This window comes from Columba livia, chromosome 5 (genome assembly GCF_036013475.1).
Source record: "Columba livia isolate bColLiv1 breed racing homer chromosome 5, bColLiv1.pat.W.v2, whole genome shotgun sequence".
NCBI lineage: Eukaryota > Metazoa > Chordata > Aves > Columbiformes > Columbidae > Columba > Columba livia.
Genome location: NC_088606.1, coordinates 26,198,241 through 26,222,847, shown reverse-complemented (window position 1 = coordinate 26,222,847; position 24,607 = coordinate 26,198,241). Strand labels below are relative to the sequence as shown.

At 38.8% G+C, this 24,607-nt stretch overlaps 1 long non-coding RNA gene across 1 annotated transcript; it reads right to left on the bottom strand.

The window, feature by feature from the left end:
- Window positions 1-21,583: 21,583 nt before the first annotated feature.
- Window positions 21,584-24,344, bottom strand: LOC110358704 (uncharacterized). The gene is made up of 2 exons (XR_002413378.2): window positions 24,208-24,344; window positions 21,584-23,790 (listed from the first exon to the last, which is right to left on the bottom strand). It is a non-coding gene; the product is annotated as an uncharacterized LOC110358704 (long non-coding RNA).
- Between the last annotated feature and the right edge of the window lie 263 nt (window positions 24,345-24,607).

Sequence of the window (24,607 nt, the reverse complement as noted above, 5' to 3'; positions counted from 1 at the left end):
TAAGAGATGCTACAGCTCCTATCATGAAAAAGGTGCCTCACCACACAAACAGGTTTGTGCATTCATGGCTTGGCTTGCCCCTCCCCTCTACAGCTTTGCCATCCTCCTTCCTGAAGGACACAGAAGTATCACAATAACAAAAATAATTCATCTCTTATCATTGATATATTTGACATGTTTCACTATAGAAATCAGGCTGAATACTTAATAGATTTTCCTGGCTGGTTTTTGCTTTAGTAAAACCAGGAGACCAGAATCCTCCTCTTTTTCAGCTGTGAGAACAGAGATCATACCAGGAAGAATTTAAGTGCAAATAACATACCTTCTTTCCTTAAGTAAAATGGAAAATAAAGCCAAACTCGTTTTATCTGACTTGCATTGAGTGAACCAATTAAACTATTCTCGTGTAGATTTGAGTTGCATGTTTTGTTCAGCAACATGCATGTTCCAACTGGCAGACAGGCAGATAAAGAAGCTCGGTACTCACACACACACACACCAAAAAAAATGTTCAAGACAAGATATGCCTCAGAATAGCTGGACTCCCTAACAACTGTTTTGTTTTACAAAGAAATCAGACAGAATATTCTACATTCATGGGGCTTGTAACATAACTGCATGGATGTGCCAGTTGTATCCCAGTTGTGTTATATTGCTTTTGTCTCCTGTGACAAAAGAGTCAGTGGCATTATATCTTATTGTTGTCTTCCAATACATTCTGAGCACCTGAAAAGTCATGTCTGAGGCAGGACAACCCTGAAGTAGCTGGACAACAAAGAAAATTAAAATGTCAAAAGTCCTTTACAAAACAGTAAAGGTCGATCCTCTTTGTTTGGACACACTAAGTGCCCTTGGGCAACACAAGGGAAAACTAGAAAGATCGTGGTTGGTTTGTTATCCCTCTTCACGGAGCAGCAGGTCCGTGCTATTGCAGGACTTCAGAGTCAAGTTCAAAAGGGATAAAAATGTATTAAAAAAAAAAAAAACACAACTTCTTCTTGACAGGAATTTTCAATTATATTTAAAACAAAGCCAACCACAAAGAAGGAGGCAGGGGAAATACTATTGGACATATCACTGATAGATCGTTTTCTTTTTATAGAATCAGTATCATTTCGGTTGGAAAAGACGTACAAGATCATTGAGTCTAACCATCAATCTAACACTACCAATTCCACCACTAAACTATGTCCCTAAGCACCACATCTACACATCTTTTAAATCCCTCTGGGGATGGTGACTCATCCACTTCCCTGAGTTGCCTGTTCCAACACCTGACAGCTCTTTTGGTGAAGAAATGTTTCCTAATATCCAATCTAAACCTCCCTGGTACAACTTGAGGCCATTTCCTCTTGTTCTAGCTCTCATTCATAACCATTTTAATCTGGTTTGTACTTTCAGCATCACAGCAAATAATAATTCAGATACAACAGTAACATTGTTTGAAAACAGTGCAAAAATTCAGATATCAAGGTTTCTTAAGGAAACTTAATTCAGAAACAACTTATTTTTCCCCACTGCCAAGTCAGATGCAGTAATGTAATAGATGTCAATAATTATGTTACAGTAGGTATGTTAGAATAAATAGTTACACGGAGGTTAACAGATATGCTGAAATTATGCATTCTGATGTGTCCTTGATATTTTTTTCAAACTAGACAACCAGAAAGAAGCCATTACAGTGAGTAATTTTTTTCTTAAAAAAAAAAAAAAAAAGTAGGAGTGAGAGGGAACAAATTGAAGATCATTAAAAAGATTGCAGGGCAAAAAACACTTGATCCTAGTAGAGCAACAATAACACAGATTTCTCTACACTGTTCCCTGTTGTTACAAGTGGAAGGTGAAAGTGTGATAGCCAGAACAGCTACATTAGTCAGATTTGAGTATTTGAATTTACTGCAACTTCCAGGGCAAATACCTTTAAAAAACTGGTTTTCTGTCTCAGTTTCCGGTTTGGTTGGTTGGTTGTTTGGTGGTGGGGGAGGGAATGGGTGGGGTTATTTTGTTTGTTTGTTGGGAGTTTTTTACAAATCTTTAGATAAAATCAGTGCAGGCAGGCAGGGGATGAAGGTTGCAGATTTCGGGTACTGTTTCTTGCTCATCTTCTGGATTTACTGTTCAATGTTGTTTATATAATCCTTGGCCACACTATGTATGATACACATCAATCTTGAAAATTCGATCCCTATCATAACAGGCTAATTTAACCTGTCACTCCCATAGGCTTCTTTGATCACTGAAGCTGCACATATATTTTGCCATGTTTTAACTTAACACTGAATTAATGTTTAATTGCAGTTTCATGTTTGTCTAGGTTGATGAAAACAAAACAAATTGCTCAGTGAGTAAAAAGCATACAGAACTGAAAAAGCTTGTCTGTGACTCGTAATACAACTTATTGAATGATTGTGAATTTCTATTAACAGGTATGAAATCAAGGTGGGGAGGGTTATGCTTTGTTTGCAATCCTTATCTCTCATCTAATGTGAGTCAGAACTCATTAACCATTAACCCATTTAATTAAATGACCTCTTTATCAGAAAAGTGACTGTTTTCCCCAAACAAAGAAAAATCAGCTGCCTAGTTATTGCTGTGATTAGCCAGAATTAAGTTAATGATACATCAGATGGAAAAGGTTGTACAGTGTTTTCCTTTGCTTAGTTCAAACAGAAACTCTCCAGTATAACTCAATACAAAGATGATGAGGTCACAAATATCATGCTTATATTCAGAGTATCCAAGGCAGAGCTCACTCTGCTCACATAGGAAAAGACCAGCACCTCTTAAAGAGGAATAGGGCAAAGACATGGGAAATGCCCCACAGAGAGCCATCTCCATCTTTCGGTCAGTTGGACTCTGCCTTGCACAGAGGGAGGCAAATGTGTAGTCAACTTTTATTGATCCAGGCACCTGCAATACAACCTTGCAGCAGCTTGTGACCCACTGCATCTATTGACTCACTGCTCCAAGTAAGCACTTGCTGCATAGGAAGTCCCCGATGTGTAAGAACGTTAGAAGTAATGAAAAATAATTATGCTGCAAAAGTCAGTTGCAGGAAGGGTCATGGTGTTTCTGTGCCATCTGAGCACCCTTTCTGCACTAAGACCACCAAAAGGTCAGACAGATGTGCCTTAGTCTTACACCATTCCCTCCACATGTCACAAAGAGCAGCCATTAAGACAGAGACAGAAGATTTGGGAGTTTTTATGTTTATTGTGTCAAATCCCAGACTTCCCATATGGCCTTTAACATTCATCCACAGCTACAGGTGCCAAAAAAAGCCTTTGTTAAAGCTCACAGCTAAAGGTTTCACCACAAAGGAAACTGAGGGAGAAGGACAGTCATCTGTAAACTAGTGATGATGGTAATAAACTGCTTTATGCAACACTGTACAGAAGAGCAACATAGGAGGCTGTGTGGTGATTTGTCTTAAGAAAATATGTACAAATAATTCAAGGTTCTGCCTATGGGTCACTGAGGTTCAGAATGGGACATTTTCCTGGGCCCATTTCCTAATAAAAGTTCACTTTCATTCACTGGAAAAGCAACGTCCACAGAATATATTTTTCTAGCAATAAGATCTGCCTCTTCTTCTCCCACATCTGCCTCAGTATTCCCTACTGTCTCTGGTGGTTTCCCTCTCACTGGTGGTTATTTCTCCTCTCCCTGTTCACAGGAAAAATCTTCCCTGTCACTTCATCCATCTCAGGTAGGCCTCTGGTGTTTCTAGTCATGTCTCCTACCTCTCAGCCTTGAGAAACCATCTCATACCTTGAACTGTGTGGCATTTGAGAGGTTCACCAAATACTTTCTCTTCTTGATTCTCAGAATATTGTATTTTAACTAACTGAAATGGTCAATGTCTTTGAATACCTGGGCTTGCCAGCATCCCAAATAAGAACAACTTTCAAGTTCACACTGTCTGTTGGGTAGCGGTCGCACTGAGCTTGGGACATGCTGGATGGCTTCTCTTTTGAACTCCATTTCACTTTAATGGGTGTGTGGCCACAGCTTTAAAGAGTACATGGCCGAGATATTTATTGACAGTGCTATCAGGAGTGACATAGATGCTGAAGACAGGCAAACAAGTAATTAATTGCATGCAGATTCATTAACACTAGAGGACACATCCCTGACCTGGGACTCAGTCAGCAAAGTGAAGAAAGTGCCTACCCACAAAATCCAAGTGGATGGATATTAACGTGTTGGTTAAGACCAGGAACAGCAAGGAAAAAAAATTGCCCGTGACTCCCCCAAGTAAAGGAGCAAGACTGAGGTTGGCTGCTACAAGACATTGAAATGTTTCTCCCCTGATATCTGGAGGAGAAAGCCAGCTTCTCCAGTGCAAACATTTAGGGACAATGTGAGCACTTCATGAGTCTAAGAATCTCATTCTTAAACACACTCAGAGGCCTCTGTTCAATAAATGCTGCTTTTCAATGAGTGCCCAGTATACAAAAGGTTAACAGTGTTAATATCTTGTTAACAACAATGTGCAATTTTCCTATCTGGAGTTTCCTTACTGTTGGAGCATAGGATATCAGGGAGCAGAGGGTGGGTGAATTTGTACTGATTAATTGAATTAATTTCCAGCTTAATTAAAATACATTGTGTACTATATATATTGTTACAGAACTACAGAATGACATGCCCTAAACAAATACGTTTGTCTTTTAAGCTTTCCTTTGATTAGCACCAGCACAGTTAGCTTCTGAATGGAATGTACAGACCGGCAGGACTTGCTGGGAGGAAGAAGGGGGAAAACCACCATGAAAGGTGCTATGCCTGGCATGATGGGACAAGATAGTGTACCTCTGGCTTCAGGAAAAAAACTGAAGAATGGGTTGTGGTTCACTGTAGGACTGACTTACAGTAGAAGCCAGTGCTATGCTGCTTACTGGTCCCTCTGCCAGCCTGCTGGCAGCCTTGTAGGGCTATGACATGAACAAAATGTTAGGGTGCTGGCTGCCTCCTGGCTATGAGATAATCTAAAATCATGACCTCACCCATCATCCTTGTCTTTATTTTGAGCACCAGCAGTGCCAAAGCTGAAATAATCAATTATTAGAGCCTTGTGCTAAAACTGCATTATTAATAATTCCTCATCAGCAGAATTTGAACCCTTCATTGCTCCAATTCTCAAAAAAAAAAAAAAAAGGTAGACATCTAGTTTTACTGCAAGACGGTTTCACATTCATAATTTCTGACCTAGTACCACCTACATCTTGAGGTCACGACTCTGTTTCACCATCCACATTAGCAAACACCACCCCCCGCACACAACTCTCTGGCCATCGTTTTTGTTGTTGCACCAGTTGAGTGCAGGCTAGAAATGGAGACTAGAAAACAAGACTGTGGTAGTTGTATAGATTACTAGAGCCTGAAAGCATGAAGGAACTAAACATCACTACTCCCCAGTGCTTAAAAAAAGGGAACAAACACTCTATCTGTGTGATTGCAGAACAGCTACAAGCACACAGGTAGCAAGCCAGGTAGTCTGAGCAACAGGGGGGAGTAGAGGCCTGCCAAAGCTCTGCGCAATGCAGGTGAATACTAGTTTGCAATAATAAATCTCAAGATGAAGTTAACTGCTGCTTCCAAGCAACACAGTATGGCATCAGTTACTACATTGTGAGTGACTTGCACAGTGCAGACAAGAATTTTTTATTCAAAACAATTCAGTAGAGGATAAATTCCATTGTGTAAACAAGCCCTTAGACCAGATGTAGGCAAAGAACTGTGAATCTCACCCTGAACTTTTTGGTCAAGTTACTCTACAACCTGTTCACAATCAGCACATAGAAGTGTGTCACATATGTCACAGCCTGACAGCTGTGCAGGGGAAGAGATGAGTCATATAAATATTATTACATAATTTTATATTTCCATATAAGTACCACACACATGGCCCTCCACAGCCTCACATACTGTAATCATTCAGATGGGTATTCAGCTAAATGCTACCCAATACTACTGGATACTCTCTTCCTGTACAGATGTAAACAACCGAGTGGGCAGGAGGAAAGCAAGAATCAGGGCCCTATACACTTGAATGCCTGTGTTAGAGAATGTATCCAGAACTGTTGCTGTTTTTACAAGATACTTAGGACTTTAGTTCATTTCAAGATCCATTTCATGACAGTCAAAAATCTGAAGGTAATTTTCAATGTTGTGTAGCCATCTGAAATTTAAGAACAATAATGTTCTGAACAGTCGGTGTCGGCATTTCTTTCAGCTAAGGCAGGGGTGTCAAACTCATTTTCACCGAAGGCCACATCAGCCTCACGGTTGCCTTCAAAGCGCCGATTGTAATTTTAAGATGGTATAAATGTAGGAGTAGTTACATGGAACAGATATAGGAACGGTATGCACATTTGCACATGAACCTGTTCTTCAGTAGTGGGACAAATTCAGTTCAGCTGTCAATTATGCAGCTGCACAGATCGCATTTAATACTTATTATTGCATAACTGAGAATATGAACAGGAGAGAATAACTCTGAGACATATAAAGCCTTAGATCTGAATGTTAATCTAGTAGGTGGGTGGGCTACAAGCTACAAGTTCTGCACTAGCAGCAGGATGAAATATTTATCTGCTTTTTTCTCCTCTCTTTCAGCTTTCATAATTTTAACTGTTTACTTCAATTTGCAGTTCTGACCCAAGCCATCTCCCCTAAGGTTGCATAAAGTAAAATGACAGGTAGGCAAAAAGTACAGTCATATTTTAGCCAAACATTTGCCTAAGGAAGCTAGATTACCCAGAGTTTTGCTTTGCATTATGCCTTTCATACACAGAGTAGCTACTCCGTGTAGATGCCCATCAGAAAGAGAACAGCTGCCTTCTATAAAACTAAACAAGCTTCCTCCAGCATCTACTCATTGCCAGTAACCCCCCAGCTGTTGTTTTTTCACTGTCACTCAAAACTCTATGTTTCTAGCATTCAGATTTGATTCTACTAAAAATGTGGTTCAAGCGCTATAGCTATCCCACAAACTACAATGTGGTATAAGGGTCTGAGCAATCTTGAAATGAGAAAGTCTGAGTAGCATAATCTGCACAGACATGGCCACATGATGCTTAGCAGAGTATAATTCATCCTGCTTCTGAGAAAAGTAAATTATCCATGGTAAGCCTTGTGCTGCTGCAGCAAGATTTCTACAAATATCCAAGCTGTCTCATTTAAAGCTAGAGTAGGCATCTATAAACAATATTGAAAGCTGCAGACTCAGATTCAGCTGCTTTTTCCTTGGATGGATTATATATCAACAATATCTAATTGCCATAGGAAAACACAAATGTAGAAGAAATCTTCCATCATTAAGTATTCAAATCCTTAACAATTCTGTGGCACACTCAAGCCAGGTTGTTCCAAGAGCTCCCATGCCACAAACTGAAATTTTGCTGTTCATCTGTTAAACACAAAACAGTTGTTAAACACCAAAACTGCAAGCAACCCTCAACACTGCTGTGCTCTTGAGGAAGAAACATAATGATGCCACTCTTAATGAATTTACCTTGAGAATCAAACTCTCTTTCTAAAGTCTGCCAACCTCAATGTGACATTTAAACAGTAAAAGGACTTTCACGAAACACCTTTTTCATTCGTGCAGCCTTATGATGCTACATTCAGTAACTGAACAACTAGCCGCACAGTGATGTCAGAATTCAACAATACCTTTGTACAAGAGTGGGGTTTGTATCATTTTGGGTTTTTTTTAAAGACACAAAGTTCTCATCAGTTTGCTAAGATCTTGCAAGTTCTACTATGCATTAGAAAGGATTTGTTCTCAAAACACTAAAAATGCACACCGCCAACTACAAGCTATTTTTCAGAAGATAGTGTCATCCTTACTGAAGGAAATACCAGTAACTGCTACATCTTGGGGTCATTAATATTATACTGTAAGGTATTATGTGTGATACTGTAATATTTGTATTTTATGTTGTTTAGAAGGTCTTCAGAAACTGAGTGGGATTTGCAGAAATTATTATAGTTTGCTTACCTCTGCTCTCTCCAAATGAAATTCATTATATCACCAGTTTTATTCATAGCAGAACTAAATGGATGTTTAGGCCTCTTGAGAATCAGTTAGAGCTTTTTCTTGAGTAAAAAAATTATCCTAATTTTTACCGTTGTTGCTGCAATGAGGACTGTAAGAATCCCCTCAACCATTTCATTGCATCATAGCTATAAATAATCAAAAAACAGCCTTCTATTTTTGCTATTCTGGTAGGGCAAGACAAACCTAGGCTTAATTTTTTTCAACAAGTGTTGCACCTCCACTGGTTTGGGGGCCGCAACAATCAGATAAGAGTTAGTCAAGGAGCTGCATCAGCTTGAGTTACTTTTGGAGAGCTGAAACAAAAAGCCACTGGATGAAGAAGGGCTGTAATCATGCAGCAAATGGAGGTTATGTGTTCCTTGTGCTTCCCTACAGCTTCTTCTTCAAGGAGATTAAAGGCATGGAGAAAAAATTCCTCAACAGGAAATCTTAGGCAGAAACTTTGAACAGAACTTGGAAACAGTTGAAAAGCCACAGTATGGAAAAAAGAGAGTCTGCAGAGAAGCAGATTGTAACTGAGCAGCAAGGACATGCCTAAGCTTGCAAAGAGTAGCCAAATTTAGATAAAACTGTGTGCGTTTAAGAATTTGTTATTTTAAACTTTTGTTTGCAAAACTCCTATGGAAAAGCAAACCATATGTTGCTCTCTGCAAATGGTTCCCACTGTAAGGAAACTAAGCTGTAGGGAAACACCTTAGATTCGTGCTGTTGGAACCTGTTGCCAATGCATAGCCACCACATGGTATTAGATGCAACTTTTACTCTCACTCCTATGGTTCCTAGGTCTCCTCCTTGAGAGGAGGGCAAAGAGCAACTGGAGTCCTTCCAGTGCCAGAACTGTTTGCTAGAACAAAGCAGTCGGCAGGTGACAAATACCAGCAGGAGTCACCAGCAAAGAGGATGCTTCACACTGGAGTGTGGTCAGCGCAGCCTGCAAGCCGCCTCTGCTATTGGCTACTGGTTGGTGGGAGTGAACGAAAACGGACCAGTCAGACTAAATAATCCAGCCCTCTGGAAGGAGACAGGATGGAATACTCTACAGTTTTTCAACAGCAGGTCTGTTCCTATAATAGCAGCTGGACTGCAACAAAGAGGTATGTGACAATGTACAACGACATTTGTCTTTGGCATTTTCCACAAATTGTTTGGGGTTTCTATAAATTGTTCAGGGTTTCTAACATCAATCTGGATATTCTCCCTATATAAATATGAAAAACTTAAGGGAAAAGTGAATATATTTATTTAAATGTATATATAAGTAAGAAAAAAAAAAAACAACAAACTATCTATTGCCTGAAATCTTTTTTCTTAAATTAAAAAAAGCTCTCAATATGTAAAACCATCCAACAATAGTTTAATCTTAGCCTGGAAGGATAGTGCCCTCTGGTGATACAAATGCCCTGTCATTTGAAAGTACCAAGTTTATCTTGTTTTTTCTTATGACACTTCTGAGCAGCTGCACTAGACTACTCAATTTCCAAAGCTTTGTTTTTAAAATATGCTTAATTAAGAAGCTTTTACTTGTAGCAAAGATATCTGATTATGTTTGGTTGCAAAAAATCTAACAAATTAAGATGGAATTACCTGATGCAAATAGCTGCTGACTGATGCTGCTGCTCTGCGCATTCTCAGTATTCATTATGGTTCATGGGAATTTTATAGAGGCAAGAGTTACATACATTATGGTTGTGCCTTTTGAGAATAAACAGGGGTCTAACATTCACTCACTGACTGCTCCAGTTCCCAGTAAGTTCATCTAGTTAACTACAGGAAAGAAAAATAACAAATTGTTCATATTTGATCATATTTACAAAAATAAATTCTACATCCGTAACATGTTCCACTGAAAATCTCACTAATTCATTCAAGTCTAAGTAAATTTGAGTGAGGGGGAAGAAAAATAAAAGTAAATATTCACAAATTGAGGAATCTTGACCAAAATACTAAAATAATGAACTGTGAAAAGGGCCAGGATATTGATTATACTACCCACATCACGATACTATCTGGTAGTATTCAGAGATACATCTCCTATATAAGTATGGAGAACATAACTAAATGCTGTGCAATTACTGTAATCTTCATTTCACCTCATATCATAGTTTATTGTTCTCTAAAATATCTACTTTGATTCAAATATTGTTGCTACAAGTCTACATGCCTCAAACAGGGAAAAAAAAAAAAGAGGGGTGTGAGGATTCTGAAAGAAGTTAATTCCTTCAGAGGGTGATACCTTCACTAGAAAGACACAGTAACAGAGAGTACAATTATACACATTTCTGACCAAAGTAGATAGATCCAATAGATGCCCATTTTACTCAGCCATGACAAAGGAGTACAACGACCAAAAGGACAAAAGCAGCAGGGACCTGATTCACTTTCTCTCTGTAGAGATTCTTGCAGTTACCTGCTATCCCTTGTACTACTTTATCTTATTTTCAAATTCTGGCAATATTAGAAAAGCATGTGCTAACTGGGCTATATTTAATATCTTTGCTAGATTACAGGGGAAGTTTAGCAGAATACTGCTTAAACTTGGTTGAACTTTCCATAGTAACCTTTTCTACCAAGGTGACAAGATCTTGTGACCACTGGCAAACAACATATTTACAAATATTGGCAAAACTTATGTAACCTTTTCCTAAGGCCGAAGAGTAAAAACCTTAGAGAAAGAGAGAATGCAGAAGGGGAAAGAAGCTACTGAAATTCTTCATACCATGTTGGTTTCTTCAGTTTACAAAGATATTAGAGGAATAGACTAACTCCTAGTGCCACAGGAGCATCTGCTGAGAAGCTGGTAAGGAAAACACCTTTTGAACTCCTTATACTAAGAAGCAACAATTAAGACACAATTATGTGAACACTGATGTGAACCTGCCTGCGCTCATGAGAAGGGAAGCTGAGAAATTGAGAAATCTCGTAGTTTGTGCCAGATGTGATGTTTCTAATCACCAGCCGTGTCTCACACTGAATTTTTCCAGGCATTCAGATTGCAGTTCCTTTGAGATTTTTTTGTGTGTGTTTTTTTTGGTTGTTGTTGTTGGTTTTTTTCCGTAGCTCTGTGCCCAGAACAAGAATCCTCTTCAAGGAGGAGATTAAAGTAGGCTAATTCTGCCTTGGAAAAGGGTGGAAGCGTGACAGTGAATAACAGGAAAGCCCTGAAGAGCTGCAGCACGCCGCCACGGCAATCGGAGGAAGCATTATCTGCCTTCTCACGCACCACAGCGAGAGCAGCAGTTGCCCTTAGACTGTTCAAGGACTACGCATTGCCTGTACCAGAGCTTTTTGCCACCTCACATGGTCTGGTGACCCAAACAATTCCCTCTGCCTATACTGTATCAGTTTAGCTGGTTCTGTAGTGGCAAGCATAATGATAATAATGCAATAAATTGTCTAGGATGCCCCTAAAAACAGGATACCTTCAAGGCTTTAAATAGTTCCCCTCACAGAAACACTTGAGAAACAAAGGACTACAGCAAATGACCACTGAAATGAAAGAAGGTTCAGTTTCATTCCCCTTTTCCAAAATAGGCCTATCCAAATATTCGAGCAGAGCTTCACAGTGTCTATCTGTCCTACTGTCTTTTAACAGCTCTGTGTTTTACAACAGAGTTAGTTTTGAGAATTTGATAGTAAAGCAAATTTCATCTGAATCTATGTTAGTGATCAAGTTTAAAGTAGCATTCATGTTCTATTTCCAGGTGATACAAAATTGAATTCTTAAAATTGAGTTAAATGACTTTCTGTACACTGCTTTTCAAAATGTAAGCAGTAATCATGTGGGGAAAGAGTACATAAAATATAGTTTAAAAGTTGCAAATTAAGTTGCCAGTAGAAATTCTTCTATTCTCCCGAGAGCAGAAAATTATTTAAGTGAAATCTGCTTTCATTTAACTAGCACTTCTTACAAGGGATCTTTGTGAAGCAAGATGAAGTTCTGCAAATTAGTCTGCATTTTCCACTGTTTCAGATATTTGCACTTGTTTTCTAATAAAAATAGTTGGGTCAGACGTGTAAAATGTTGAGTAGTCAGGATCGTAATGTTAAAAGCTTCAGCTATGCATTTAAATTTTCCATGAGCATTTGACATTACTAAAACCTGTCGGTGTTAAAAAGATCAAGTATAAATTACTGTCTTTATCATTTAAATAGCAGCAAGAACAGGAAAGAAAAGTATTTGAATTCAAAATCAAATCAGCAAGATCTAATATGCTGCTGAGCTACCTTAAAGCTTCTTCAGTTGTCCATCGGTCATCTTGTCCTAGAGGGAGTTGCTAGATGCACTGCACTTCTGAAACTAAGAAATTTGCTTGCATGTGTAGGTCTTTGTTTTGGAGTAGTTTGGACATGTGGAACAGCAGCCAGTGCCAGAATCAAGGTTGCTATTTCTCGTCTTCCTCCCCCATTCCCAGCAGCAGAAACAGACCAAGCTCTGTGTGGTTCATATCCTTGTTCCTATTCCCACAGCAAGAGTTAGGGTTCGATCAGGCTTCAGCCTTCATGTAAGACAATTAAGTTTTGATATAGTGCTATAAAGTCTTGCACTGACCTTGTTATTGCTAATGCCCAACTCTCTTTTCTGGTTTCCAATTATTAATTGGCCCCTGCCCTGTATGTGCTAAACAGTTAATAGTGAAAATCTATCAACTCATGAAGAGCGGCTCCTCCAAATTAAGAGTGAAAATAGAACAAAGCTCATATACCTCGATCCTATGATGCAGATTAAAAACATAATGAAGAGTTATCACCACTTTAACATGCATAATTGTGTATTCTATAAAGAAATTCTTAGAAATTAGGCTTTTAAGGTGAAAAAGTGTGCTGTCAGTAAATAGCTGAGGATACCAATAAAGGGTGCTCATATGGATGAGCTTCATTATACATGAACTAAGCTTTTGCAAGATTATGAAAAAAAAAGACTAGAATACAGTACTTGAAGCAGTCCAGGAAAGTTGCTTTGAGAGACGTACATCACTGGAAGGGTTATTTTTGGTTATTATTGTTTCATGTGTTACATCATTATCTTCATCACCATTATTGTCCCACTTGTGATGACATCTGAACAATTTTCATCATATTTAGGAATCCAAATCCACAGAAATAACTGAGAGAGTTGCCTCTGATATCACCCATCAAAAGAAAAATAGCATGAGAGGTTTTAAGATCTCCGTAAGTACTAAGCTTCCAATTGGCAAGATAAAGTAAAATACAAAGGAGTCTGATAGTAGGACAGTTGTCAAGTAAAACACAGAACTTCTAAAAACAGAGGGGGAAAAAATACAACAGGTTGAAATACTTATAAGATTGCAATATACGCTGTGTTCTTAAGTATTTTATTATCTATCACAGCTCCTACAAAACATATGGATGAAGAGTATTGACTTTCTTCCTCCTGTTGAAATCCATTTCTAGAACAGCTCTATTTCTTATATTTGGTACCCTATTTAATATTCTTAGTTCTACCCCTGTGATTTACTGTGTTGGCATATCAAAGATTTCAGTAATATAGGACACACTCATTTGGACAGACAAGAGACTATTCCTGGGAAAACTGAAAGCTGGAAATTATCACAGAATTATAGTCTATCTGATGTGTTAGTTTAAAAATACACTATGCTACATAGTATGACTCAATAGCAAAAGAGACCAATGAAGAACTTTCTTCCAAAAAAACTTGTTTTGTTGATTTGAAGGGGGAGGGTGAGGAAGGAACTGCAGTGAAATTGTAGCAAAATATTCCTCTGGGATAGTCTTAAAGGGTGCCATAGGATGCCAATAATAGTTCTGGAAGATCAAGAAGTTTTGAAATATTTATAAGTTCTACTTTTAAAAGCTCAGCTGATGCCTCAAATTTTAGCAGTCTCTAAATAGCACCTGGTAACTCAAGCATAACAGAGCACAAAATGCCGCTGGTGCAACACAGTGATGGGCAGCGTGAGCCTCCAGAACATCACAGAGGAGAGTCAAGTGAATGACATTTCTTTCCTAAGTAGGAACTGCACATGTGAACAGGGGACCTAGTGATCTGTGCCCAAAGTACGGCTAAATAAAAACAGTGAAGAAGATTCCACAAGAAGGAAACATAATTGAGTGTGACTAATTTTTAGGTGCTCTCTGAATATTTTGCCAATTCCTTTCTGTTTTGTTTGACCTTTATGAGTTTTGTTTGTTTTGGTCTTTAAAGGAGAACAAGCATTACAAGAACCAGCACTGCGAAGCCTTCAAACTAGTCCCAGAAGAGGACGTTAGGTTGTGTAGCCCAGAAGGAGAACAAGGCACAGAATGGAGGATAGGAAGAAAGTAAGGAATGATATTTAGAGGAAATTGTCAACAGTTCAGGATTGAGTTGGGACAGCATGATATGGGAATAGGAAAAGAAGGGTGAACTACTTGGAAAAAAGGATAAACATGTTTTTAATTATAACTAATTATTAATGCAATGAACACTTTCCTTCACAAATGGAGAAGTTGTTTTTCAGCAGCTCTTGGATGGAATTGCTTGTTTGGGGCTATGAGACTTGTTTTCTTTTCCCAGTGCCTGGCATACAACTCACTTTAGCCCTCTGTTTCAATTTTCAAATCTGCAGAATCAAAAGAAGGAAATATTACTTCCTTCACCACACAAAATGCTGAAAGGCATTTAGATAGCAAGTGTTATTGAGTCAGTATGCTTCATCTGCAGATTACCACCGGCAATCTGTCCACTGCCTCACTACTTTGCACTGCACCCAGAAAACTTTATTAACCTGGATCAAAATGATGGCACATTGCCATCATCCAAGTCTGGAGGTTTTTCATGCCAGGTTTGCTTGGTTAATTAACCATACTTGAGGGCAACAACATGCTCAGTTGATGAGGTCCTATTAGACCTTGTCTTGTTTTGTGCATGGGGTATCAACATTAAGTTGCTTATACCTGTGTTGTTTTTTAAATACCATTGAAGATAATCAGATCTGTATATTTGATAATCTTACTAAGTTCAACTAGAGTGCTGTGCAGTTTGCCTGTACCTACTATCACTACTGCCATGACGCTGGTTTGAAATATAGTGTTTAAGGAACATCGCATAAGCAAAACTAATTACTCCTTGTTTTACTGTCATATGTGAATCGTATATGAAATAAAGCAGAAAACAGTAAACATTTTTCAAGGTTAAATACTGCCCTAAGCAATTCTGTAGAAACTATTACTATGAATAATTTAAATTAAAATTAATGCTTAATTACTTCTGCTAGTGAAAGAGCAAGAAACTTATGCCAGCCTGTCTTTCTTCCCTGAAACTGTTTCATAATAGACCACCAATATTTACAAATTTGCTTGTCATAAAAAGAGCATATGAGCACTGATTTAATTGCTGAGAGACAGTATGTTCACATATGCTCTGGACTAAATCTGAGCTGTTCTTCAATGGAGGCTATCACCATCAGTTTTACATAGCATCCACACAAACAAAATGCCAAAATCTACTCTTCTTAATAGAAAGCCAATGGAAATTTTCTGCTCCAAAGCAGCCTCACATTCACTTAATCTCCCATAGATTCTCTAACCAGCTCAGTATTCATTTCTCTGTTCACGTTCCTCCCTTGAATTTGTCTGAAATGCCCCATGGATAAAAGGAATAGAAAAGCCACTGACAAGGTGGCAGCAGAACCTGGGTGACTTCAGAAAGCTCTTGCAGGAAGGGGAGGAGGCCATAGTGCAAAGTTATTTGTTAGCACGGAACCACAGCTCTCATCACAGACAAGGAAGCAAAGAGGTTTCTACCTACCCTCAGCAGAGCGGACACAGAAAAGAGGAAGGAAAAGAAGCCCTCTACAACTACGTAGAAAGCTACAACAGCAATCCTGTTGCACTCTTTCAGCAGTTTGCAAAGTCAGGGATTCAACTGAAAATCTTGAAATTAATCACAGCTGGGAAAGTAGAAACAGGACAAGGCAAAACATATGAACAGCCACTGTGATGTACTGCACATGTTGACATAAGAAGCCGCTCCACACTACCTAATGTGCCATCAGACTGTTTCTCTTCGATATGTTAGATGATACACACAGCATAGAAGCAAGAGAACGAGAATCTGAGCAGCTTCACACATTAGATGAGCCACAGTTCAGCTTTTGATCATGAAAAGCAAAGCTCTTAAGAAGTGTTACATGTTTTCATTGATTATTTTCCATGTCCTTTCTCCTTTGTGAAAGCTAGTGAAGAACTTTATTGTTTCCAATTCCATTCATTTTTCAGCTTGACAACAGCTTTTACTAGCAGATACTCTTTTTAAGATGTTATTTCTACTTTGCACTGCAAATTTCACTAGACAAAAGAAAGCATAAGTATGTTTTTGTGGGCACTTACTTGTCTTTACAGCACTAATTGAGAGAATATGCATGGAACCAGCACAGAAAAACAGATTGCTTTTATAAAAAAAAAAATGTTGCTATATTCTTGCAAATGTCATAAGTGAGTCTCAGTGGCTGTGCAGAAAGACACAGATTAGCAAGAAAATATCAGAAAGGAACTCTCTGCATGGATATGTGCAAAGTCATTGCTAATGTCCTGCATTCATATCTTCTCAGCAGACACCTAGGTCTGAGGCACTAGGCTGCTATTCTTCAGCTGTAGGAAGTAATTGCAGAGAGGACCTGCTGTTGAAACAACCAAAAATAACTTTTTAGACCTAGCCACACTAGTTCTGCCTCGTGATATGCATTTGCTTCCTTTAAGCCTGTCTCTCTCTCTTGCAACCCTTTATGCAGTTTTCTTGCCTACACCCTGTACCTCACCCTTCCCTCCACCCCTCTTAAATAGTCTTTGGCACAGCAGACCACTTACCTCACGACTAACCTAGTCCTTTATTGTGTGTTTTACAAGTGAGCAAATACCTTCCGTCCACATTCAGGAAACTAATTTGGTGCCTGTGAGTCATAGCTTCCCTCTCACTCTGTGGTATCAGGATGGTCTGACCTCAGCAACACTATCTGGCTATGTCCAGGATTCAGAGAAATCACGCAAGTCAGCTACATTGTCCGGTCTTAGCAGCAACTATTCCCTGCCTCAGTGACAAGCAAAGGTACCTGCCCATATTTCCTAAGAGCTGATACATAAACCCAGCCAGCAGAAGTTGTCAGAAGTATTAGAGAGCAGGTAGCTGTTCTTTTTTCCCTCCTGATCCCAAAGCCCATTTTTCACCCATTCCAAACAGCCTGGATCTGTAAAATTAGTGAGCAGGATCATTCAGTGGTTTGGGCACCTTTTGCTCTTGCAAGAGGTATTTCCCCATCTGTCTGTAAAGAAAGGAGTGTGACCAGATGGATGTGTCCTGCACAGCCCATCTGCACTGCAGGTATGGGCATAACAGTTCCAAGCTGAGGGAGGCTCAGGTTTCCTTTTGTCCCACCCCTTGCTTTCCTGCAATGTAAATTTCCCCATTGATTTTGGCTCAAAGAACAAAGACATAGTGCAAATTTAGGCTTGGAAGCACAAAAGGTATAAGCTTCCTAGCACGTAGCTCAAATTTTTAGAAAGCATTTGATTGATGCACATGGAAAGGTAAATGCAGATAGGCTTTGCATATTCTCTAAGATATTTCTGCTGTTTCTTATCAGATAAAGAACACAAGAATGCAGATAATTAGAAAATATATTGCCTGGCTATAACATCCTCCCACTCAGCTTGCCTTAACCTGGAAGATGCAATGGAATCTGTGACAGCAATGTTTAGAAAGGCAAAATTCCCTTCTATTGCTAGATCTATGAACTAGGACAGGTTTTTTGTTTGGTTTTTGGTTTTTTTTTCATCTGCCTTCATTTTCTTAAACCTCAATTCACTAAGTGGAGATTAACTGAACCACCAGAAGCCACCTCTGACCATTACTTCCCAGGAGGCAGAGTCTGTAACAATGCAGGAAGTTGAGTGATATTTTCTTGGTTCCCAAGCCAGAAATTGTAGCATTGTGTTTAATAGAATATAAGAAAACTTTCTGATGTTAATTTGCATAACTGCTCTTGCCTCTCTTCATTTCTGGAGTCCTTTGGAAAACCTTGCTGAGAGATCATATGTAACAACTCTACTTTGCTGTTATTCATTTAAACCTGGTGCTGGGTAGTCCTTATACTCAGCAGTGGATGATTGTTGCTTATACATCTTCATAACATTCAAAGTTTTATATCTCTTCCCTGTACCTACCTCCTCTCTCTTCCACACTGAAGACCTCTGTGCTGTTTAAACTTTCCTCATGAGAAGAGGGGACTCAAACTGTGTGACGGATGAGATGTACTTTTAGAAAACAGCATAATGGTAATCTGAGATTTTCTGTTTTCTTCTTTCCTACTATTCCCTAGTACTTTTATTGTTGTTATTATTTTGTTATCATGAAGCCCTGAACTGACTCTGCATAGTGCAAAGAATAGTGATGACAAGATCTCTCCAGGATGGTAATAGTCAGCTGAAAGCTCCTGACCCATGCACAGAAAGTGATGATAACACAAAACCTTGGACTCTTGACAGTCACCTGACATCTGAGTGCTTTGAAAATTCTGTGTCATTGGTAAGTTTTGCCACATCACTGCTGAGTTCCTAGGATTACATATGAGCACAATGTAATTATTATGTCCATGCACTGATCTTTCCTAGGGTCTGCTTGTATTATCCATTTTTAAACGTCTCTTTTTTTCCACCCTTTTCCTTCTTGTTTGTTAATTTATTTCTTTAAGGCTCCTAAAAAATCTAAAGATACCATAGGCCGAGAGGAGAAATTTTCTCACAGATTAAGAGCTGGCTAAGAAACAGGCAAAGGATGATTGGAATAAATGGCTGGAGCCTTCCACTGCAAATATGTGGATGTCTTCTGCACAATGGACTTCCAGCAGATTGCTTTCTTTGTTCTAGCCCTTCCCTCAAAAGCACGCCCAAACACTTCAACCTACCCAAACCTTCTGTTATTCTTCCTTTCTTTTATTCCTTCTAGAGCCCTCTTTAAGTGCCTCCTCTGTTAATTTCCTCTGATTTTTTTCCCTAGCTTCTGATATTTTTCTACTCTTTTTGTCTTTTTCCTCCCCTTCTGAAATGCAGAGCAGTCATTTCCTTTGTATGTCCATTACCAATCACAATGGAATAATCATCAAGACTAAATTATCTCTGTTGCCCTGCCTGATGTGTATGCACTTGAACCATTGCTAGTCAGGGGGAAGCATATTCACGGCACAGCAATTTTCATAGTAACAACTACATAATAGCAACAGTGTTCATAAGAGAATAGTTTCCTTCTATTTTTACATTTTAAAAATTGTTTGTTTACTTCTACCTAACCCTCTTATGTCATGCTCTGTCATTAATTTTTTTAAGTATCACTAGAGTATAATAATAAGTAATTAGGAGTATCTATTCAACTCACAAATGAAAAGCCTAACAGTCATTGAAATAAAGTTGTCTTCTGTGGCAGACTAACATTACATTTCTGCTGCACAAGAAAGAGGAATATGACAGAAAGGATAGTTTGTAGCAGTCAATAATATTCAACTAGAACATATCAAGACAGCTATAAAGGTCTAAGGAAGCCCGGAAGCACTCTGTTAACAGTACAGTTTTCACGGTTTGGAATAACTATATTTTACTTGGAATGTTTCTCCCAGATTTGCAATTCATGAGATGCTAAACAACTTAACTGACACCACACACTTCCATTCTAGTGTGTTTGTTTCCGTCTGGGTATAGCAGAGATGGTAACTTCTAGAAAAACTTGCCTTGGGGTTTCAAACTGAAGGTCCTGTTTTCAATGCTGATAAGCTTCCTGAGTTCTAAGAGTCTGGACTGAAACTTCCTGTACCAAGTGTGTGCCTTGGAACAACACATGGAAAATTTCAGTTAAAACCTTTCCTTCATTTTGAAAAGGAACTAGTAAAAAGAAGTGGTGCCCCATTTAAACTGAATATTTTCCTCCCTTTTGCTGAAAAAATGCTAGCCCTTGCCTTGAAGAAAAAAATCTGTCCAGAGGATATTCCTCTGGTTTACAGTTGCATATTTTGCCATAAAAATCTGCCAAGGACACAACTCTAGTGCATCAGCATGTGCCATCTTCACAGAGCAAAATGCCTTCCCTTTGAAGGAAGTGAGCCTCTCAGAAATGCAAGAACTGTACTTTTCCTGCAGCTTGTATTCCAACTAATAGGAGTTGCTATGGTGTCTAGCATCACAAATAAAAGAAAATAAACCTTCTTATGGCTGGTAGCCAGGTTGCAGTAAGGGTACACATGACCAGTTTGATTAAAACTGGATTGAATTAAGACCTATGGATGATATGAACAAGAGAAATAGAATTGAGAAAAATATGGAGAGATGACAAAACAGAAGTACTGTCTTTGCTCGGTTATACTTCCATTGTCTCAGCCCAAACAATTTGTGGATCAGGTGTTTTCTAGACCAGAGGTGGTTTCTGCCCATTTTGTAACTCTACAGGTTCTTATTCCAATAATTTGTCTCATGTCTCCTTAAAAATTAATGTGTCCTTGAAATCCTCCAGTCCACGCAAAGAATAACAACTATTCCAGCAAGTTTTCAGTTCTAGAAATATGTCCAGGTTTCTGGATGCAGCTCAAAGTCTCCAGTATGGTAATGCATGATAGATTTTCTTTTAATTGTTTGCAGTCCAGGAAAACACAAAGCCAGTATGTCAGCAGAACACTGAGACTGTAACATCAAATAAACAGATCTCAAAAAATGCTAGCATTTGTATTGTTAATGGAACAGAAGTTCATCACTTCCTCGATCCACACGCAGTCCTGTTAAATGTGAGTTCACTACAGAAGATGAATCACAATAAATGTTATAGTTCTGTTTTTTTAAAAAAAATGCACACTGAATATTGTAAGTATGCTCACAAAGAGATAAATTGGTTCTATGGTTAAAGTAATTCAACTTCTGACGTGTCTATCACTGTCTCTGTTACACATAAACCAGGCAAACCTTAAGCTGTTGAAATCAAAGTATTCTTCCTCATTTTCTGAGTGTCTGATTTCAGATGTATTATATCAAAATTTTAAGAAGAACCATGTGCTCTGTATTTAAGTTAATATGAATTCAAGTTAAGAATATGAGTTATCATGTGTCATACACATTAGGAAGCCTGAGGCAAAATAAGTCCTGCATATCTCACACTGGGTATCTATACTAACAGCTATTAGATTGTGATCTAAATTTCCTATGAAAGTTCGAAAAAAATCCACAGTATTCATAATACCAAAGATTTTCCTGAAGTTGCTGATATTAAGTGAGAACACAAATTAAATTTTAAAATCTTGTTTGTTTCATTTTTGGTACCAGTGAGTCTGTGTCAGCTGCCTTGCAACTTCTATGCTGGGTGTTTTCATAATCCTGCTGGGGACCCTTGAGTGAAGAACTGTTGTCCCTGGTGCAGTCTCGCTTATCATGCACTGTAGGACATTTACTCCCACTACAAAATTGCCATAGAATTTGATGGAGTCAGAATAAGCGCATATTGGTTAGAATGTTCAGAGGCATTGAACACAGTAAGGATATACAGAACTTTATTTGATTAGCTTTTTTTCAGAAGGCCTTTCAAATAAAAGGTTAAGAATTCACTGATGAATTCATAACTCCATTTACTGTAATAAACAGACATTCTCCATTTCACAAAAATTAGGTTGTTCTCTCAGTGGTACTAAAAACTTCAAAACCTTTCCTGGGTATTACACTATATAACATAGATTAAAATGCAAGAAACGGCTATTAAAATCACCCATCAGACTAAAAAACTTTCTTGACCACTCCTTGCAGGAGGCAGAGTTGAGGAAACACAATAAATAAACTCTAAAGTAGTCAAGCTTCAATTTACTATAGAAGAAATCAATTTACTCTAATCAATCAAAGGTGAAAGGCAGCATCTAGACTACAAGCAAATGTGTCAAAATCTAAAAGTTGCGGTATTTAGGAAGAACATGGCATCAAGCTAAGTACATGAAAAAAATAGAATAACAGAAAAGTAACTGAACATGTGATGTGAATTACCAGAAATATTACTTTATTTACTTTACTTTATTTACTTTATTATTTTACTTTATTGTTTTACTTTATTTACTTATTTACTTTATTATTTTGTTTATTTAGGATAAATACTTTGGTCATATGGAACACAATGTCTCATACTACTATGTGAAAGCAGAAAGGGATAAAACAAGTAAAAAATTCATTGCAAGATCTGGAAAAGTATAACCTTTCAGAAAATGAAAAAAATCCATTCAAATTAAGTAACTAGCTTTACTTTTCTTTGGAACAAACTGTGTGATTTTTATAAAAAGTGCATCAGAATAAATCAGGAACAATGTTTGCTATGTTGACTTTTAAAAGTACTCTGACAAAAGATGTACTCATGATAAAGACAGCAAACTATGTGATTTTTTTTAAAAAAAACAGCAGAATAAATCTGGACTAATGTTTGCTTTGTTGACTTTTGAAAGTACTCTGACAAAAGATGTACTCATGTTAAAGACAGCAACAGGAATTTAATAGTCATGACACTTAGATTGAAGCCTTGATTGAAATGCACCACCGCTGGGTTCAATCTCACTTGACAACCCCATTTCACACTTGTTGCATTCCTTTGTTTATCAGCAGGAAGTCCTGGGAACACAGACACAATCAGCTTTGGTAACTGAAGTGAAAATTGATCCTTTCTATGCAAGAAGGAAAGAATTAACCCAATCAGCCTAAAAGACTCTGAAAATAGGCCCCAAAAATAGGCACAGGGAACAAACAGTGATTTAGGCTCTGAGAAAGCTCCATTTTCAAGGCCAGAGGATTCCATGTATCCAAGAATCTATCCAAACCATCTACAAGAAGGACCAGAAGGAGGATTTGGGGAACTACAGACATGTCAGTCTAACCTCACTGCCACGGAAGGTCATGGAGCAGATCATCCTGAGTGACATCACACGGCACATACAAGAAAACCATGCAATCAGGCCCAGTCAACATGGGTTTATGAAAGGCATGTGTCACAGAGGCACCCCGAAATTAGTTTTAGGTGGACAACAAGGATCAAAACAAACTTTTATTCTGGTAAAAAATGTGCAGCAAATTAACCAGTAAGGAACGGGATTTATGCAATCGGTTAGCACTCCAGTAACATAAATACAGGTTTTAATATAAGTTGAGGAAATCATTGGGGTGCAGCAAATAATAGCAATGGAGATGCACAGTGTTATAGACGATCACGATAAATAGCACTCACTCATCGAAATAAATTGCTTAGAATTTATTGCAGCAAGCGGCAAGTGGGCAAAACAGCGCTGGGCGACCGGGGAGTCTCCTGCTCCACCACGGTGCATGTTTTCAGTAGCCGCAAGCCTGGTTAAATGTGGTATAGGATTGCATATTCATGGTTATTCCAGGAACACCTATACATATTCATAACTTTTTCCTTGAAAAGGCCATCCTTATTAAAATTAGTTCCAGTGAATTATATCTATAGTCTTCAGCATTGGCTCTTTCCTGTTGCGCCTGCACAGTGTCTTCGGGTGGTCACGGGCGGGGGCTTTTGGATGAAGGCTGCAGTCTATCTTGTCGTGCACTTATCTTTGGCCTAGTACACTGGGTTTGGCCAAGGCTCCAACGGCTTGAGCTGGTTTTCCTCATGCTTTGTGCTGAAGACCCCCGTTATCTCGTTCACACAAGGATGCAACTGGGCCCTTATCTCTGTCAGTCTCTTACTGAATGTTCTGCAGGGTACACTAAATTAGGCTTTTACACATATAAGTTTTTTACAAAGACTACATACAGGTTGCATTGTTTAATGGCAGCATGTACTAATATCATGTTATATGCTCAGGTTTCACAGCCACTGATAATATATCCATTTAGACCGGTTTGATTAACAAATATATTGTTAAGTCTATTACAACAGTGTGCATACACGTCGCTAACAAAAACAACATCAGAGCCATCCCTGACTTCAGGAAACATATACACATGCTTATATTTAAGCACAGGATACCCTCACCCACAAATCCTGCGAGGAAATACACTTGTCTGATTTTGGCAAGAAAAATACACTCGCTTATGCAGCAAGGAACTATTAAGTAGGTTATCACCCACCCACATGGTGCAGTGAGGCAATCCCAGTCCCTGGAGATTACCTTAGGTGGCAATTCTGCCGATGACAGCGTTCTTGGCCCACTGCTCCGAGAGGACACACACAAAGAGATGCCTGGGCGGGATCCCTGTTGTAATAGTCGTGTCAGGTCTGACGTGGGCATTCCAGAAGCTTCTCTGTTCCCCCTCCCCCACTCTGGCTGTGGGCACCCAGAAACTTCCTGACTGTCTGGCGCCTCTTCCCCTCTCCTGGCTGGCCGACAGATGGTTAAACAAAAGGAGCCGTTAACTTGCCCCATATAGAGGCAGGAGGTGTTGGGGAAGAGGGTGGGGTGTGCATGCCCCTTTCACATCAAAAGAGGGGGGAGAAGGGAGAGAGAGGGGGCTGTGCAACTGCCACAGCATGTCATGTTTGACCAATCTGTTCTCTTTCTACAAGACGAC